Source organism: Eschrichtius robustus, chromosome 16 (assembly GCF_028021215.1).
Source record: "Eschrichtius robustus isolate mEscRob2 chromosome 16, mEscRob2.pri, whole genome shotgun sequence".
NCBI classification, from domain to species: domain Eukaryota; kingdom Metazoa; phylum Chordata; class Mammalia; order Artiodactyla; family Eschrichtiidae; genus Eschrichtius; species Eschrichtius robustus.
Window position 1 is genome coordinate 31,431,987 of NC_090839.1, and position 20,053 is coordinate 31,452,039.

Below are 20,053 nucleotides of genomic sequence, written 5' to 3' on the forward strand. Positions count from 1 at the left end.
AGGTACATTACAAATGTGTTTGCAGATCTTTCATGTCCTTGTTGGAAGAGTATATTTATATTATAGACAACATTGAGATACTGACTGGTTGTATCTGAAGCCTCAGTGTTATTATTACTTTAATTTCCAACTTCTAATAACTTATACCAGGAACTGTAAAGACCTACTTCATCCCATGGAAACTCCTAAGAAATTCCAAACATAAATAATGGATAATATTTAGTTTTGAACATTCAACCATTTTCTGCAAGTGCTTTTATTCAAATATATAATTTCCTTTTTCTTACACTCAGATCTTCTTGGAAGAGAAGGAAGGAGTTAAGCAGTACTTTACTAAATATATCTAGCACATATATTGTACAGCTATAAGAAAATTACAGCTGCCAAAACTTAACTCTTCCATACTGCTGACAGGGCTTCACTTAATGACTCTTCCTACAGTCAAGACTTAGATGACTATCCTTCAGTCCTTTAGAAATACCCCTCACCGGACAAATTTGTCTTGGTAAAGTAACTCTCACCTTAGGAAATAAGAGATTAAATGTACATCCTGGGAGGGCTAATAGAGAAGAAATAGGCAAACAGAAACTTTTATGGTGGAAAAAGGGACTGGTCTGCAGTCAGCAACTTTCTGTATTGTTCCCAGGATGTCACTAGCTAGATGTCAATACTTGGTCCATCTGTCCCATTATCAATGGGACAATGCTTATCCTATCAACTTCAAGGGATTCCTGGAAGGATAAAATGAGATGATAGATACTGAAGTGTCTGAAAACTCTAAGAGTTAGGGCAAAATACTAAGGCTATAATGTGTGTGTGTGTGTGTGTGCATTTTGGCGAGGGGTCGGGGAGAGGGATGACATTAAAAAAAGTAGTAGATAACATAAAAGATGCCCTAGCAAAGATCAAGTCTCTCTAGAGGATTCTACAAAACCAAATGCTCCTTCCTCAGGGAGCTCCTCTGCACACACTGCCAAGCTTTGTGTCAAGTGACCTGCCAACCTGGCCACCAGAGGCAGGAAACCTATCTTGGCCAAAGGCAACTATCAATATAGGCCAGCTGGGAGTGAGCCAGTGGTGTGAGAATGCTACGCTGTAGGGGTCCTTGTACTGGGTGGCACCACCAACAAACTCTGGGGGAATTCTGAACAGAGACACAGGCATGGAGTATTAGAGGTAGCACTGTCATCAGAAGGAAGAGACATCTGCCTCAGTGTTCCTGGGGTCTGACTGCTGACAACTTTCCTGTGAGTCCACCCTTCTTGTTAGGGCCTTACAACCAATTACCAGAAGAATGGGAGTTGGCAGGGGATATGCTGATGCAGAACACATTTTAGGAATTTCCCCCCTGTCTTTTGGTAAATGGAATTGCTTAGCTACAACTGATATGTTGTCCCAACAGTCTAAGTAGATGGTGTATTATTCCAAGATATTAATCCTGGTCTAGTGATATATTAATTTTATAATATTTTCATTATAATATCTTTTCAGCATGAGTATGAATAATCTTTTAAAGTGAGACAATCTTTAAAAAGAAACCTACCATTCAACATCATCATAACAAGAATTCTTTGCTATTTAGGTATTACAAATGTAAAAGTTATTTAGTAATTGCTCTTTGTGGGAATGAAGAGAAGAAATAGAACATACAGTGCACTGTTGGATCTTACTTGGCATTTCTGACTTCATTCACGTGAAAACCATTTTCCTCTTTATGTAATTCCATAGGTCCTGAAATCTCTAATCTCAGCCTAAATTTCAAACTAATCAGTTTATTTTTTTATTTTTTTAACATCTTTATTGGAGTATAATTGCTTTACAATGGTGTGTTAGTTTCTGCTTTATAACAAAGTGAATCAGTTATACATATACATATGTTCCCATATCTCTTCCCTCTTGCGTCTCCCTCCCTCCCACCCTCCCTATCCCTTCCCTCTAGGTGGTCACAAAGCACCGAGCTGATCTCCCTGTGCTATGCAGCTGCTTCCCACTAGCTATCTATTTTACATTTGATAGTGTATATATGTCCATGCCACTCTCTCACCCTGTCACATCTTACCCCTCCCCCTCCTCATATCCTCAAGTCCATTCTCTAGTAGGTCTGTGTCTTTATTCCCATCTTGCCACTAGGTTCTTCATGACCTTTTTTTTTTCCCCTTAGATTCCATATATATGTGTTAGCATACTGTATTTGTTTTTCTCTTTCTGACTTACTTCGCTCTGTATGACAGACTCTAACTCCAACCACCTCACTACAAATACATCCATTTCGTTTCTTTTTATGGCTGAGTAATATTCCATTGTATATAGGTGCCACATCTTCTTTATCCATTCATCCGATGATGGACACTTAGGTTGCTTCCATGTCCTGGCTATTGTAAATAGAGCTGCAATGAACATTTTGGTACATGACTCTTTTTGAATTACGGTTTTCTCAGGGTATATGCCCAGTAGTGGGATTGCTGGGTCGTATGGTAGTTCTATTTTTAGTTTTTTAAGGAACCTCCATACTGTTCTCCATAGTGGCTGTATCAATTTACATTCCCACCAACAGTGCGAGAGTGTTCCCTTTTCTCCACACCCTCTCCAGCATTTATTGTTTCTAGATTTTTTGATGATGGCCATTCTGACCAGTGTGAGATGATATCTCATTGTAGTTTTGATTTGCATCTCTCTAATGATTAATGATGTTGAGCATTCTTTCATGTGTCTGTTGGCAATCTGTATATCTTCTTTGGAGAAATGTCTACTTAGGTCTTCTGCCCATTTTTGGATTGGGTTGTTTTTTTTTTGTTATTGAGCTGCATGAGCTGCTTGTAAATCTTGGAGATTAATCCTTTGTCAGTTGCTTCATTTGTAAATATTTTCTCCCATTCTGAGGGTTGTCTTTTGGTCTTATTTATGGTTTCCTTTGCTGTGCAAAAGCTTTTAAGTTTCATTAGATCCCATTTGTTTATTTGTGTTTTTATTTCCATTTCTCTAGGAGTTGGGTCAAAAAGGATCTTGCTGTGATTTATGTCATAGGGTGTTCTGCCTATGTTTTCCTCTAAGAGTTTGATAGTGTCTGGCCTTACATTTAGGTCTTTAATCCATTTTGAGTTTATGTTTGTGTATGGTGTTAGGGAGTGTTCTAATTTCATACTTTTACACGTACCTGTCCAGTTTTCCCAGCACCACTTATTGAAGAGGCTGTCTTTTCTCCACTGTATATGCTTGCCTCCTTTATCAAAGATAAGGTGACCATATGTGCATGGGTTTATCTCTGGGCTTTCTATCCTGTTCCATTGATCTATTTTTCTGTTTTTGTGCCAGTACCAAACTGTCTTGATTCCTGTAGCTTTGTAATATAGACTGAAGTCAGGGAGCCTGATTCCTCCAGCTCCATTTTTCGTTCTCAAGATTGCTTTGGCTATTCGGGGTCTTTTGTGTTTCCATACAAATTGTGAAATTTTTTGTTCTAGTTCTGTGAAAAATGCCAGTGGTCATTTGATAGGGATTGCATTGAATCTGTAGATTGCTTTGGGTAGTAGAGTCGTTTTCACAATGTTGATTCTTCCAATCCAAGAACACGGTATATCTCTCCATCTATTTGTATCATCTTTAATTTCTTTCATCAGTGTCTTATAATTTTCTGCATACAGGTCTTTTGTCTCCTTAGGTAGGTTTATTCCTAGATATTTTCTTTTTGTTGCAATGGTAAATGGGAGTGATTTCTTAATTTCACTTTCAGATTTTTCATCATTAGTGTATAGGAATGCAAGAGATTTCTGTGCATTAATTTTGTATCCTGCTACTTTACCAAATTCATTGATTAGCTCTAGTAGTTTTCTGGTGGCATCTTTAGGATTCTCTGTGTATAGTATCATGTCATCTGCAAACAGTGACAGCTTTACTTCTTCTTTTCCGATTTGGATTCCTTTTATTTCTTTGTCTTCTCTGATTGCTGTGGCTAACACTTCCAAAACTATGTTGAATAATAGTGGTGAGAGTGGGCAACCTTGTCTTGTTCCTGATCTTAGTGGAAATGGTTTCAGTTTTTCACCATTGAGGACAATGTTGGCTGTGGGTTTGTCATATATGGCCTTTATTATGTTGAGGAAAGTTCCCTCTATGCCTACTTTCTGCAGGGCTTTTATCATAAATGGGTGTTGATTTTGTCAAAAGCTTTCTCTGCATCTATTGAGATGATCATATGGTTTTTCTCCTTCAGTTTGTTAATATGATGTATCACGTTGATTGATTTGCGTATATTGAAGAATCCTTGCATTCCTGGAATAAACCCCACTTGATCCTTTTAATGTGCTGTTGGATTCTGTTTGCTAGTATTTTGTTGAGGATTTTTGCATCTATGTTCATCAGTGATATTGGCCTGTAGTTTTCTTTCTTTGTGACATCTTTGTCTGGTTTTGGTATCAGGGTGATGGTGGCCTCGTAGAATGAGTTTGGGAGTGTTCCTCCCTCTGCAATATTTTGGAAGAGTTTGAGAAGGATAGGTGTTAGCTCTTCTCTAAATGTTTGATAGAATTCGCCTGTGAAGCCATCTGGTCCTGGGCTTTTGTTTGTTGGAAGATTTTAAATCATAATCAGTTTATTTTTTAAAAAAAGACAAATATCTGAGTTTTTTTTTTTTTTTTTTATCAGCAATGGGATTTTTCACCAAGATACAAAAGGGATAGAGATTTGGCCCCACAGAGGACCAGAGCTTCACACAATACACCACAGTTAGACGGGCTGCCGCAGTGTTTCTTTTTTTTTTAAATAAATTTATTTATTTTAATTTATTTGTTTATTTTTTTGGCTGCATTGGGCCTTCGTTGCTGCGTGCGGGCTTTCTCTAGTTCTGGCGAGCAAGGGCTACTCTTCGTTGTGGTGTGTGGGCTTCTCCTTGCAGTGGCTTCTCTTGTTGCACAGCACAGGCTTTAGGCACACGGGCTTCAGTAGTTGTGGCACGCAGGCTCAGTAGTTGTGGCTCACGGGCTCTAGAATGCAGGCTCAGTAGTTGTGGCACACAGGGTTAGTTGCTCTGTGGCATGTGGGATCTTCCCAGACCAGGGATCGAACCTGTGTCCCCTGCATTGGCAGGTGGATCCTTAACCATGCAGCAGTGTTTCTTGAAGTGTGTTTGGTGGCCTCATTCTTCTTAGACCAGTTCCTGCTCCCTGGACAATACATCAGCATCTTCACAGTAGTTAGTATTCTACTTTTGCTTCAAAAATGCTCAGAAAAAGAGATACCAGTAATTAGACTGCTGTGTTTTATAATTTGTGGTTCACAAACCATTAAAAACCATATATTTCTTATAAATACAAGACATCCAAGAAAAACTTTCTAAGAAAAAATTATCTTAGACTTTGTTAATCTTTTTTAAAAAACTGAGACATAAATTTACATTAAAAATGCACCCATGTGTATAGGTCAAAGAGTTTGGACAAATGAATATACCCTTGTTACCACCATCCTAATCAAGATACAGAACATTTCTTTATCCCCAGAGAATTCCCTGTACCCGTTTGCAGTTAATCACCACTCCTAACCACAGATCTGATTTCCATCATTACAGATTTATCTTCCTTATGCTAGAATTTCATATTCAAATGGAATCACACAGTATGTACTCTTTTGTGTTTAGCTTTTAGTCTCTCAGTAGGTGAGAGACTCTTAACAAACAGCTATATAAATTCACGTTATATTCCTAGCTTGTCCTAGTTATTCTATTATCTACAACTGGTGTCTCCTAAAGATCATTAACTTCATCTTTGAATATATCAATTTTATGGTTAATTTTTGGATACTTCTTTCTACACAAAATTCCTGGTTATCCTATTTAGGCGTTGTTATTGTTTTCATGGAAGAACATTTCACCATGTCCTGGGTGTTCCTTTCCATTTTTAAGTCTTTCTTCAGTGGAACACTTTCTACCTATTATATTTTTAAAGCCTTCAGCAGAGGAAACGTGTAGCTTGATTCACTCACCATATTTTGCCCCAGTCAAAATCTAAGGGAAAGCAGGAACTCCAAGGTGCTCAAGGCTGGAGTGGTGGGACTCCCCTGGTGGCTCAGTGGTTAAGAATCCGTCTGCCAATGCAGGGGACACAGGTTCGAGCCCTGGTCCGGGAAGATCCCACATGCTGCAGAGCAACTAAGCCCATGCACCACAACTATTGAGCCTGCGCTCTAGAGCCCGCGAGCCACAACTACTGAGCCCATGCACCAAAACTACTGAAGCCTGCACACCTAGAGCCCATGCTCTGCCAGAAGAGAAGCCACCGCAATGAGAAGCCTGTGCACCGCAACGAAGAGCAGCCCCCACTTGCTACAAAACTAGAGAAAGCCTGTGTGCAGCAACGAAGACTCAACACAGCCAAAAATAAATAAACAAATTTGTATATATATAAAACAAAGACTGGAGTGGTGAAGCCCCTTTTATGGTGAGGCATCTGCTGATATGTGCCAGTCTTCTTGGGGCAAGGAAACACAAGTCCAAGCTCGCAGCCTAGCCCAGGTGGGTTCCTACATTAAGCCAGGAGGGAAGATAAAGCAAGTGGATACACACAGCCTCTTTCATTCACACCATTGTTCTTTTTTTATTTTCACCTTTTACTTTCATATAATCATGGAAAAAACCCTCTGTGTCTATTGTCCTATACATCTGTTCATAGGAAACATGTATAACTAACATACACATAACATGATCAATATCTGGAACCTGTTTAAACATTCTCATTCATTTATCCGGCTTTTTATTTCATTCCCTATTAAAATTTTTTTCTTTTCCTCAAGTATATTTTGTGAATTCTCAACTTATCCCCCATTTTTGTATTTTTAGCATTATTTCCCTCTTTCTTAGAGCTTTATGCTTTATTTTGTTACTTCATCCAACTTCTCTGGAATACTTTTCAGATCTCTTAAAACGTGACTTCTGCTCTTACATTATCTACGTGATGCTGCCTGCAAATGCTCACAGCATGTACATTACTGTCTCTTTTTTCATCTGCAGTCCTCTATGTTCCTCTTTTAAGTTGATGTATTTACTCTAGGAGGGAGGCAGTCCATACAGAACACACCAAGAAGAGGCCTGACAGGGCAAATTCATCTCCCTTCCTGGTTAGCATCATCTACTGGAAGAGGTTGTTGGCCACATTACATCACACACACCACTGTGCACTTCAGTCTAATTCAACAATGCACTGGGTGCCAGGTCTGTAGTAAAGAAAGAAACAAGAAAAATGTGTTCAGAGAAGGGGAGAAGTCTCACATGACATGCTCACTTCAGAATTCTGCCTAGGTTTGGAATTTTCCCAGAAAAAAGGAGAAAATTCTTTTTTTTCCTTTTCCACTTTTATCTTCTGTATAAGTATATATATATATAAATATATACATATATATACTTTTTCATATTCTTTTCCATTATGGTTTATTATAGGATATTAAATATAGTTCCCTGTGTTATACAGTAGGACCTTCTTGTTTATCTATTTTATACATAGTAGTTTTTATCTGCTTGTTCCAAACTCCTAATTTATCCCTCCCTCACCCCCTTTCTCCTTGGGTAACCATACGTTTGTTTTCTGCGCCTGTGAGTCTGTTGTTTTGTAAATAAATTCATTTGTATCATATTTTAGATTCCACATATAAGTAACATCATATGGGATTTGTCTTTCTCTTTCTGGCTTACTTCACTTAGTATGATAATCTCTAGGTCCATCCACATTGCTGAAAATGGCATTATTTCACTCCTTTTTTATGGCTGAGTAGTATTCCACTGTATATATGTACCACATCTTCTTTATCCATTCCTCTGTCGATGGACATTTAGGTTGGTTCCATGTCTTGGCTATTGTAAATAGTGCTGCAATGAACACTGGGGTGCATGTATCTTTTTGAATTAGAGTTTTCTCCAGACATATGCTCAGGAGTGGGATTGCTGGATCATACAGTAGTTCTATTTTTAGTTTTTTGAGGACCCTCCATACTGTTTCTCATAGTGCCTGGACCAATTTACATTCTGGCCAACAGTGTAGGAGGGTCCTCTTTTCTCCACAACCTCTCCAGCGTTTGTTATTTGTAGACTTTTTATTTTTTAAAAAATATTTATTTATTTTTGGCTGCATCGGGTCTTAGTTGCAGCACATGGGCTCTTTTGTTGTGGCACGTGGGCTCTTCACTGCGGCGCATGAGCTTCTCTCTAGTTGGGCCGTGCGGGCTCTACAGCGCGTGGGCTCTGTAGTTGTGGCATGCGGGCTTAGTTGCCCTGCGGCATGTGAGATCTTAGCTCCCCAACCAGGGATCAAACCCACGTCCCTTGAATTGGAAGGTGGATTCTTAACCACTGGACCACCAGGGAAGTCTCTGTAGACTTTTAAATGATGGCTAGTCTGACCGCTGAGAGGAGATACCTCACTGTACTTTTGATTTGTATTTCTCTAATAATTAGTGATGCTGAACATTTTTTCATGTGCTTGTGGGCCATCTGTATGTCTTCTTTGGAGAAATGTCTGTTTAGGTCTTCTGCCCATTTTTTGATTGGGTTGTTTGTGTTTCTGATATTGAGTTGCATGAACTGTTTGTATATTTTGGAACTTAAGCCCTTGTTGGTTGCATAGTTTGTAAGTATTTTCTCCCATTCCGTTAGGTTGTCTTCATTTTGTTTATGGTTTTCTTTGCTGTGCAAAAGCTTATAAGTTTGATTAGGTCCCATTTGTTTATTTTTGCTTTTATTTCTATTGTCTTGGGAGTCTGACCTAAGAAAACATGCAAGGCCTTTCTTCAAGGTTCACCTATAATAAAAATAGGCTGCTGTGGCCTGCCCTATGTTAGATCCAGGAACTTAACAACCGTTCCAAAATTATGTGTATATAGAGGGATGCACTCTGGGTTTCTAAAAGCAAACTTGGGAAACACACAGTTAGAACTGGGCACATTAATGGGAATTCCCTGGTGGTTTAGTGTTTAGGACTCAGCTCTTTCACTGCCGTGGGCCCAGGTTCAATCCCTGGTCGGGGAACTAAGATCCCACAAGCTGCACAGTGAGGCCAAAAAAAAGAGAACTGGGCACATTAACAAATTTGGGAACTTTCTAATGTCCAACTTATTTTTAAAAGTTTTACCCTTAGTTCTATTAAAAAAGAAAAAAAGATTTATCAAATCAAAACCTTTCCTTATGAGAGACCTTCAAGATGGCGGAGGAGTAAGACGTGGAGATCACCTTCCTTTCCACAAATACATCAGAAATACATCTACATGTGGAACAACTCCTACAGAACACGTACTGAATGCTGGCAGAAGAGCTGACTTCCCAAAAGGCAAGAAACTCCCCACATACCTGGGTAGGGCAAAGGAAAAAAGAAAAAACAGAGACAAAAGAATAGGGACAGGACCTGCACCCCTGGGAGGGAGCTGTGAAGGAGGAAAAGTTTCCACACACTAGGAAGCTCCTTCACTGGCGGACACGGGGTGGCGGGGGGAGGCTTCGGAGCCATGGAGGAGAGCGCAGCAATAGCGGTGCAGAGGGCAAAGTGGAGAGATTCCCGCACAGAGGATTGGTGCCGACCAGCACTCACCAGCCTGAGAGGCTTGTCTGCTCACCTGCTGGGATGGGTGGGGGCTGGGAGCTGAGGCTCGGGCTTCGGAGGTCGGATCCCAGAGAGAGGACTGGAGTTGGCTGCGTGAACACAGCCTGAAGGGGGCTAGTGCACCACAGCTAGCTGGGAGGGAGTCCAGGAAAAAGTCTGGAACTGCCTAAGAGGCAAGAGACCATTCCTTCGGGGTGCATGAGGAGAGGGGATTCAGAGCACCGCCTAAACGAGCTCCAGAGACGGGCGCAAGCTGTGGCTATCAGAGCGGACACCAGAGACGGGCATGAAACACTAAGGCTGCTGCTGCAGCCACCAAGAAGCCTGTGTGCAAGCACAGGTCACTATCCACACCTCCCCTCCCGGGAGCTTGTGCAGCTCGCCACTGCCAGGGTTCCGTGATCCAGGGACAACTTCCCCAGGAGAACACACAGCACGGCTCAGGCTGTCGCAACGTCATGCCAGCCTCTGCCGCCGCAGGCTCAGCCTGCATTCCATACCCCTCCCATCCCCTGGCCTGAGTGAGCCAGCGCCCCCTAATCAGCTGCTACTTTAACCCCGTCCTGTAGGCGACCTACACGCAGAGGCAGGGCCAAATCCAAAGCTGAACCCCAGGAGCTGTGCGAACAAAGAATAGAAAGGGAAATCTCTCCCAGCAGCCTCAGGAGCAGCGGATTAAATTTCCACAATCAACTTGATGTACCCTGCATCTCTGGAATACCTGAATAGACAATGAATCATCCCAAAATTGAGGCAATGGATTTTGGGAGCAACTGTAGACTTGGGGTTTGCTTTCTGCATCTAATCTCTTTCTGGATTTATATTTATCTTAGTTTAGTATTTAGCCTTTATTATCACTGGTAGATTTGTTTATTGATTTGGTTGCTCTCTTCCTTTTTTTAATATATACAGATATATATATATATATATATTTTTTCCTTTTTCTCTTTTTGTGAGTTTGTATGTGTATTCTTCTTTGTGTGATCTTGTCTGTATAGCTTTGCTTTTACCATTTGTCCTAGGGTTCTGTCTGTCTGTTTTTATTCTGTAGAGTTTTTAGCACTTGTTATCATTGGTAGATTTGTTTTTCGGTTTGGTTGCTCTCTTCTTTCTTATTACTTTTTAATTTTTTAAAATTATTTTTTAATTTTAATAATGCTATTTTATTTTATTTTATTATTACCTTTCCCTCCATCCTTCCTTCCTTCTTCCTTCCTTCCTCCCTCCCTCCCTCCCTTCCTTCCTTTCTTTCTTCCTTTCTTTGTCTCCATTTCTTCTGAGCTGTGTGGCTGACAGGGTCTTCGTGCTCCAGCCAGGTGTCAGGCTTGTGCCTCTGAGTTGGGAGAACCAAGTTCAGGACATTGGTCCAACAGAGACCTCCTGGCTCCATGTAATATCAAATGGCAAAAGCTCTCCCAGAGATCTCCATCTCAACGCTAAGACCCAGCTCCACTCAATGACCAGCAAGCTACAGTGCTGGACACCCTATGCTGAACAACTAGCAAGACAGGAACACAACCCCACCCATTAGCAGAGAGGCTGCCTAAAATCATAATAAGGTCACAAACACCCCAGGACACACCACTGGACGTGGACCTGCCCACCAGAAAGACAAGATCCAGCCTCAACCACCAGAACACAGGCACCAGTCTCCTCCACCAGAAAGCCTACACAACCCACTGAAACAACCTTAGTCACTGGGGGCAGACACCAAAAACAACGGGAACTAAGAACATGCAGGCTGCGAAAAGGAGACCCCAAACACAGTAAGGTAAGAAAAATGAGAAGACAGAGAAACACACAGCAGTGGAAGGAGCAAGGTAAAAACCCAGCAGACCAAACAAATGAAAAGGAAATAGGCAGTCTACCTGAAAAAGAATTCAGAGTAATGATAGTAAAGATGATCCAAAATCTTGGAAATAGAATGGAGAAAATACAAGAAATGATTAACAAGGACCTAGAAGAACTAAAGAGCAAACAATGATGAACAACACAATAAATGAAATTAAAAATTCTGTAGAAGGAATCAATAGCAGAATACCTGAGGCAGAAGAACGGATAAGTGACCTGGAAGATAAAATAGTGAAAATAACTACTGCAGAGCAGAATAAAGAAAAAAGAATGAAAAGAATTGAGGAGTCTCAGAGACCTCTGGGACAACATTAAACACACCAACATTCGAATTATAGGGGTCCCAGAAGAAGAAGAGAAAAAGAAAGGGACTGAGAAAATATTTGAAGAGATCATAGTTGAAAACATCCCTAATATGGTAAAGGAAATAGTCAATCAAGTCCAGGAAGTGCAGAGAGTCCCATACAGGATAAATCCAAGGAGAAACACGCCAAGACACATATTAATCAAACTATCAAAAATTAAATACAAAGAAAAAATATTAAAAGCAGCAAGAGAAAAGCAACAAATAACATACAAGGGAATCCCCAAAAGGTTAACAGCTGATCTTGCAGCACAAACTCTGCAAGCCAGAAGGGGGTGGCAGGACATATTTAAAGTGATGAAAGGGAAAAACCTCCAACCAAGATTACTCTACACAGAAAGGATCTCATTCAGATTCGACAGAGAAATTAAAACCTTTATAGACAAGCAAAAGCTAAGAGAATTCAGCACCATCAAGCCAGCTTTAAAACAAATGCTAAAGGAACTTCTTTAGGCAGGAAACTCAAGAGAAGGAAAAGACCTACAATAACAAACCCAAAACAATTAAAATGGTAATAGGAACATACATATCGAAACTACCTTAAATGTAAATGGATTAAACGCTCCAACCAAAAGACACAGACTGGCTGAATGGATACAAAAACAAGACCTGTATATATGCTGTCTACAAGAGACCCACTTCAGACCTAAAGACACATACAGACTGAAAGTGAGGAGATGGAAAAAGATATTCAATGCAAAAGGAAATCAAAAGAAAGCTGGAGTAGCAATACTCATATCAGATAAAATAGATATTAAAATAAAGAATGTTGCAAGAGAGAAGGAAGGACAGTACATAATGATCAAGGGATCAATCCAAGAAGAAGATACAACAATTATAAAAATACTAGCAAACAGAATCCAACAGCACATTAAAAGGATCATACACCATGATCAAGTGGGATTTATCCCAGGAATGCAAGGATTCTTCAATATATGCAAATCAATCAATGTGATAAACCATATTAACAAATTGAATAAAAACCATATGATCATCTCAACAGATGCAGAAAAAGCTTTTGACAAAATTTAACACCCATTTATGATAAAAACCCTCCAGAAAGTGGGCATAGAGGGAACATACCTGAACATAATAAAGGCCATATATGACAAACCCACAGCCAACATCATTCTCAATGGTGAAAAACTGAAACCATTTCCTCTAAGATCAGGAACAAGACAGGGTTGTCCACTCTCACCACTATTATTCAACATAGTTTTGGAAGTTTTAGCCACAGCAATCAGAGAAGAAAAAGAAACAAAAGGAATCCAAATTGGAAAAGAAGAAGTAAAGCTGTCACTGTTTGCAGATGACATGATACTAGACATAGAGAATCCTAAAGATACTAACAGAAAACTACAAGAGCTAATCAATGAATTTGGTAAAGTAGCAGGATACAAAATTAATGCACAGAAATCTCTTGCATTCCTATACACTAATGATGAAAAATCTGAAAGAGAAATTAAGGAAACACTGCCATTTACCACTGCAACAAAAAGAATAAAATACCTAGCTTTTGTCTACCTAAGGAGACAAAAGACCTGTATGCAGAAAACTATAAGACACTGATGAGGAGCTTCCCTGGTGGCGCAGTGGTTGAGAGTCTGCCTGCCAATGCAGGGGACACGGGTTCGAGCCCTGGTCTGGGAAGATCCCACATGCCGCGGAGCAACTAGGCCCGTGAGCCACAATTACTGAGCCTGCGCGTCTGGAGCCTGTGCTCCGCAACAAGAGAGGCCGCGATAGTGAAGAGGCCCGCGCACCGCGATGATGAGTGGCCCCCGCTTGCCGCAACTGGAGAAAACCCTCGCACAGAAACGAAGACCCAACACAGCCAAAAATAAATAAATAAAATAAAGAATTAAAAAAAAAAAGACACTGATGAAAGAAATTAAAGATGATACAGATTGAGAGATATACCATGTTCTTGGACTGGAAGAATCAACATTGTGAAAATGACTATACTACCCAAAGCAATCTACAGATTCAAGGCAATCCCTATCCAACTAACCGCCAATGGCATTTTTCACAGAACTAGAACAAAAAATTTCCATTTGTATGAAAACACAAAAGACCCTGAATAGCCAAAGCCATCTTGAGAAAGAAAAACGGAGCTGGAGGAATCAGGCTCCCAGACCTCAGACTATACTACAAAGCTACAGTAATCAAGACAGTATGGTACTGGCACAAAAACAGAAATATAGATCAATGGAACAGGATAGAAAGCCCAGAGATAAACCCATGCACATATGGTCACCTTATTTTTGATAAAGGAGGCAAGAATATACAATGGAGAAAAGAGAGCTTCTTCAATAAGTGGTGCTGTGAAAACTGGACAGCTATATGTAAAAGAATGAAATTAGAACACTCCCTAACACCATACACAAAAATAAACTCAAAATGGATTCAAGACCTAAATGTAAGGCCAGACACTATCAAACTCTTAGAGGAGAACATAGGCAGAACACCCTATGATATAAATCACAGCAAGATCCTTTCTGACCCACCTCCTAGAGAAATGGAAATAAAAACAAAAATAAACAAATGGGACCTAATGAAACTTAAAAGCTTTTGCACAGCAAAGGAAAACCTAAACAAGACGAAAAGACAACCCTCAGAATGGGAGAAAATATTTGCAAATGAAGCAACTGACAAAGGATTAATCTCCAAAATTTCAAAGCAGCTCATGTAGCTCAATATCAAAAAAAAAACCCAATCCAAAAATGGGCAGAAGACCTAAATAGACATTTCTCCAAAGAAGATATACAGATTGCCAACAAACACATGAAAGGATGCTCAGCATCACTAATCATTAGAGAAATGCAAATCAAAACTACAATGAGGTATCACCTCACACTAGTGAGAATGGCCATCATCAAAAAAATCTACAAACAATAAATGCTGGAGAGGGTGTTGATTAAAGGGAACCCTCTTGCACTGTTGGTGGGAATGTAAATTGATACAGCCACTATGGAGAACAGCATGGAGGTTCCTTAGAAAACTAAAAATAGAACTACCATACGACCCAGCAATCCCACTACTGGCATATACCCTGAAAACCATAATTGAAAAGGAGTCACGTACCACAATGTTCATTGCAACTCTATGTACAATAGCCAGGACATGGAAGCAACCTAAGTGCCCACTGACAGATGAATGGATAAAGAAAATGTGGCACATATATACAATGGAATATTACTCAGCCATAAAAAGAAACGAAATTGAGTTATTTATAGTGAGGTGGATGGACCTAGAGTCTGTCATACAGAGTGAAGTAAGTCAGAAAGAGAAAAACAAACACCGTATGCTAACACATATATATGCAATCTAAAAAAAAAAAAGGTTCTGAAGAACCTAGGGGCAGGACAGGAATAAAGACGCAGACGTAGAGAATGGACTTGAGGACACGGGGAGGGGGATGGGTAAGCTTGGGGAAGTGAGAGAGTGGAATGGACATATATACACTACCAAATGTAAAACAGATAGCTAGTGGGAAGCAACCGCATAGCACGGGGAGATCAACTCGGTGTTTGTGACCACCTAGAGGGGTGGGATAGGGAGGGTGGGAGGGAGACGCAAGAAGGAGGAGATATGGGCATGTATGTATATGTATAGCTGATTCACTTTGTTATAAAGCAGACACTAACACAGCATTGTGAAACAATTATACTCCAACAAAGATAAAAGAAAAAAAAAACACACAAAAAAATAATGGAGTCCGTCAGTGTCACGCGGAGAGGAAGTCTCCGCTGCCGCCACCGCCACCGCCGGACCCCAGGCCCCCATGACCCCGCCTGCCGCGTTGCCATGGCCTGCCAGCCGCGAAGTCCCCCGGGTGTGGGAGCCGCCACGACAGCGACGACAGCCCGCCGCCAGCCGCGAGATGGACGCAAGTGCATGGCCGAGGGGAGGCGCCGGAAGTCCGAGGATGCTGAGGGCCCCACGAGGCCGCTGGGCGACCGCAGACCCGATAGCTTTACCACTCCCGAAGGCCCTAAGCCCCGTTCTAGATGTTCAGACTGGGCAAGTGCAGTCGAAGAAGATGAAATGAGGACTAGAGTTAACAACGAAATTGCAAGATATAAAAGGGAACTCCTCATAAATGACTCTGGAAGAGAGAGAAAATCATCATCAGGAAGTTCGGATTTGAAGGAGTCTATGTCAACATTGCCAGCTGACTTGGAGACCGATGAAAGTGTCCTGATGAGGAGACAGAAGCAGATCAACTATGGGAAGAACACCATCGCCTACGATCGCTATATTAAAGAAGTCCCAAGGCACCTTTGACAGCCTGGCATTCATCCCTAAACCTCCAACAAATTCAAGTATAGTCCACGATCGTGGGACCAGCAGATCAAACTCTGGAAGGTGGCTCTGCATTTTTGGGATCCTCCAGCGGAAGAAGGATGTGATTTGCAAGAAATACATCCTGTTGACCTTGGGGAGATGGAGATGGAATCCGCGGAGAGCAGCTCTGAGTCCCAGACGAGCTCTCAGGATAACTTCGACATGTACTGTGGCACATCCACGAAAGTTAGAAACGTGGACTGTCCGGCAGAGGACGAGTTTGACTTGAAAGCCTGTTTAACTGAACCCTTGAAACTGACTTCAGTTTCATGACTTCTCAGCCATGAGCTAACCGGCGCCACCTGGAGGCCACTGGGAGCAGCGCTGCCTCCCCAGGTGGGAGGTGGCCCGCCAAGCATACATCCTGCGTTTGTAACTGGAGGTTTCTGTTAATAGTGTACAGCCTCATGGTGAATTGTTGTTCTTGCCTTATTTTCTTAAGAAACGTTAATTTTATGTATAGGGAGTGTATTCTGCGTGTTTTAAACTGTAAATGGAACTAAATCCGAGGAAAATTGAACTCGAAGCAATCTTGCAACAATCTTAATTGCTTAATCTCCTGCACCCTTGAAGTCAACCTGACAAGTGTACCGTAACTGGATTTCCACAAGTATTTTAGACATTAAATTACTACTTGTCAGATGGCTGGTTTGGGCTTAAGCATATGTTCACTGTGCTTTCTTTACTGGTATCTGACCGAGTGTTCTCATAATCAGATACCTTTAATATCTTTATGGAAAGGGTTAGGGTTTGGGCCGTTTGTCAGTATGTCAAGATTGGTTTTTTTCCTCATACAGAGCACTGAATAGTAAGATATTAAATTGAGCTGGTAAATTAATGGGGTTTATGTAAGTTATACAGTCTTAATTTGGTATTTGTAAATAGCACTAAGTAGGCCTTCTACCTATACTGTTTCCAAGAGTTAAGAAAGCAGAAGGATTTAGAAAGAACATTTTTTTTAACAATCAGTTAATTTACCATGTAAAATTGCTGTGAATGATAATGTGTACAGATTTTCTGTTCAAATATTCAATTGTAAACTTCTTGTTAAGACTGTTGTGTTTCTATTGCTTTTGTATGGAATGACATTGCAAAAATAAAAAGGACCTTAACTAAATGTTGCCAAAAAAAAAAAATAATAAAAAAATTTAAAAAATAGAAAAACCCTTTAATGCAGGTTAGCCAAGCCAAAAAAAAACCTTTCCTTATTATCAAAGGTTGTAATTAAAATTTTAATTACGATTTTATTGTGTTTTTCATCTCAACTATATAACAGAAACTCTGAGATGACAGAATCTGTGATGTTTTGATCATTATGGCATTCCCAGCATCTAGGATGTGCTGAGAATACATTTATTAAATGAAAGATTAAGTAATAACATAAACTTACCAAGTATGTACACGATCAAATGAAAACTTCTCTCAAAAAACACATTTCAAACAAATATTGTATATTAACACATATATGTGGAATCTAGAAAAATGGTATGGATGAACCTGTTTGCAGGGCAGAAAGAGACACAGAAGAAGAGTACAAACGTATGGACACCAAGGGGGGAAAGCAGGGGTGGTGGTGGTGGTGGGATGAATTGGGAGATTGGGATTGACATATATACAGTAATATGTATAAAATAGATAACTAATAAGAACCTGCTGTATAAAAAATAAATAAATAAAATTAAAAAAAAAAAACCCCAAAACCACATTTCAGTGCCTTATAATATTGTCCCAAATGCCGTGTTCTTGAGGCTCTGCAGAAGCCTTCTTGCAATAATCTAGAAGTTTCAGTTTCCGGTATCTTCCCATTCCCTTTTTTGTTCCTATTAGCTTTTTTGAGATATAATTTATGTACCTATAATTCATTTTCAGTGTACCTTATTTTAAGTGTAATTCAATGATTTTTAGTAAATTTGAGTTGTGCAATCATCACCATAATCCACTTCCAGATAATTTTTATCATCCCCAAAAGGAAACTGTACTCATTAGGTGTCATTCCCTATTCCAACCCCCAGCCCAAGGCAACTATTAATCCACTTCGTCTCTAAAGATTTGCCTTTTCTGGACATTTTATGTAAATGGAATCACAATATATGGTATTTTGTGTCTGGCTTCTTTCATTTAGCATAATGTCTTCAGTATTCATCCACATTATAGCCTATATTAGTACTTTGTTTCCTTTTATTGACAAATAGTATTCCATTTTACGGATAAACTGTATTTTCTTTATTCACTTACCAGTTGACTGGACACTTGGATTGTTTCCACTTTTTGGCTATTATAAATAATAAAGTTATAATAATGCTCAGCTGCTATGAACATTCATGTGAAACATTTTGTGTGGACATATTTTTTCACTTCTCTTGGGTATATAACTAGGAGTGAAGTTGCTGGGTCATATGGTAACTTAATGTTTAACCTTTTGAGGAACTGCCAGACTGTTTTCTAAAGTGGCTGCACAATTTTACTATCTCAGAGGCAGTGTATGAGGGTTTGAATTTCTCCACATCCTCCCCAAACTTGTTATCTTTTTGATTTCAGCCATCCTAGTCAATGTGAAGTGGTACCTCACTGTAGTTTTTAATTTGCATTTCATTAATGATTAGTGATACTGAGCATCTTTTCATGTGCATACTGGCCATTTGCATATGATTTTCAGAAATATCCGAATCCTTTGCCCAATTTTATTTAATTAAAAAAAATATTTTATTTATTTAGTCATTTTTGGCTGCGTCGGGTCTTAGTTGTGGCATGCAGGATCTTTTATTGTGGCACGCGGGCTCTTCATTCTGGTGCGTGGGCTCAAGAGCGCGTGGGTTCTGTAGTTTGAGGCACCGCAGGTTTTCTAGTTGAGGTGCGCGGGCTTAGTTGCCCCGTGGCATGTGGGATCTTAGTTCCCCGACCAGGGAATCGAACCCGTATCCCCTGCATTGGAAGGTGGATTCTTTACCACTGGACCACCAGGGAATTCCCTGCCCAATTTTACTTTTCTTATTTTTTTTGAATTTTTGAATTTTATTTTATTTATATGTTTATACAGCAGGTTCTTATTAGTTATCTATTTTATATATATTAGTGTATATATGGCAATCCCAATCTCCCAATTCATCCAACCACCACCATCCCCCCCAGCCACTTTCCCCCTTTGGTGTCCCTACGTTTGTTCTCTACATCTGTGTCTCTATTTCTGCCCTGCAAACCGGTTCATCTGTACCATTTTTCTAGGTTCCACATATACGTGTTAATATACAATATCTGTTTTTCTCTTTCTGACTTACTTCACTCTGTATGACAGTCTTTAGATCCATCCACGTCTCTACAAATGACCCAATTTCGTTCCTTTTTATGGCTGAGTAATATTCCATTGTACATATGTACCACATCTTCTTTATCCATTCGTCTGTCGATGGGCATTTAGGTTGCTTCCATGACCTGGCTATTGTAAATAGTGCTGCAATAAACATTGGGTGCATGTATCTTTTTGAATTATGGTTTTCTCCAGGTATATGCCCAGTAGTGGGGTTGCTGGGTCATATGGTAATTCTATTTTTAGTTCTTTAAGGAACCTCCATACTGTTCTCCATAGTGGCTGTATCAATTTACATTCCCACCAACAGGGCAAGAGGGTTCCCTTTCATCCACACCCTCTCCAGCATTTGTTGTTTGTAGATTTTCTGATGATGCCCATTCTAACTGGTGTGAGGTGATACCTCATTGTAGTTTTGATTTGCATTTCTCTAATAATTAGTGATGTTGAGCCGCTTTTCATGTGCTTCTTGGCCATCTGTATGTCTTCTTTGGAGAAATGTCTATTTAGGTCTTCTGCCCATTTTTGGATTGGGTTGTTTGTGTTTTTAATATTGAGCTGCATGAGCTGTTTATATATTTTGGAGATTAATCCTTTGTCCATTGATTCGTTTGC

At 40.1% G+C, this 20,053-nt stretch overlaps 1 protein-coding gene and 1 pseudogene across 1 annotated transcript in view; one reads left to right on the forward strand and one right to left on the reverse strand.

Annotated features, from left to right (window-relative positions):
* Nucleotides 1–20,053, reverse strand: part of RNF24 (ring finger protein 24) — a 138,511-nt gene that overhangs the window by 44,889 nt on the left and 73,569 nt on the right. The window lies entirely within an intron of this gene.
* LOC137750105 (histone RNA hairpin-binding protein pseudogene) lies at nt 15,595–16,407 on the forward strand (annotated as a pseudogene).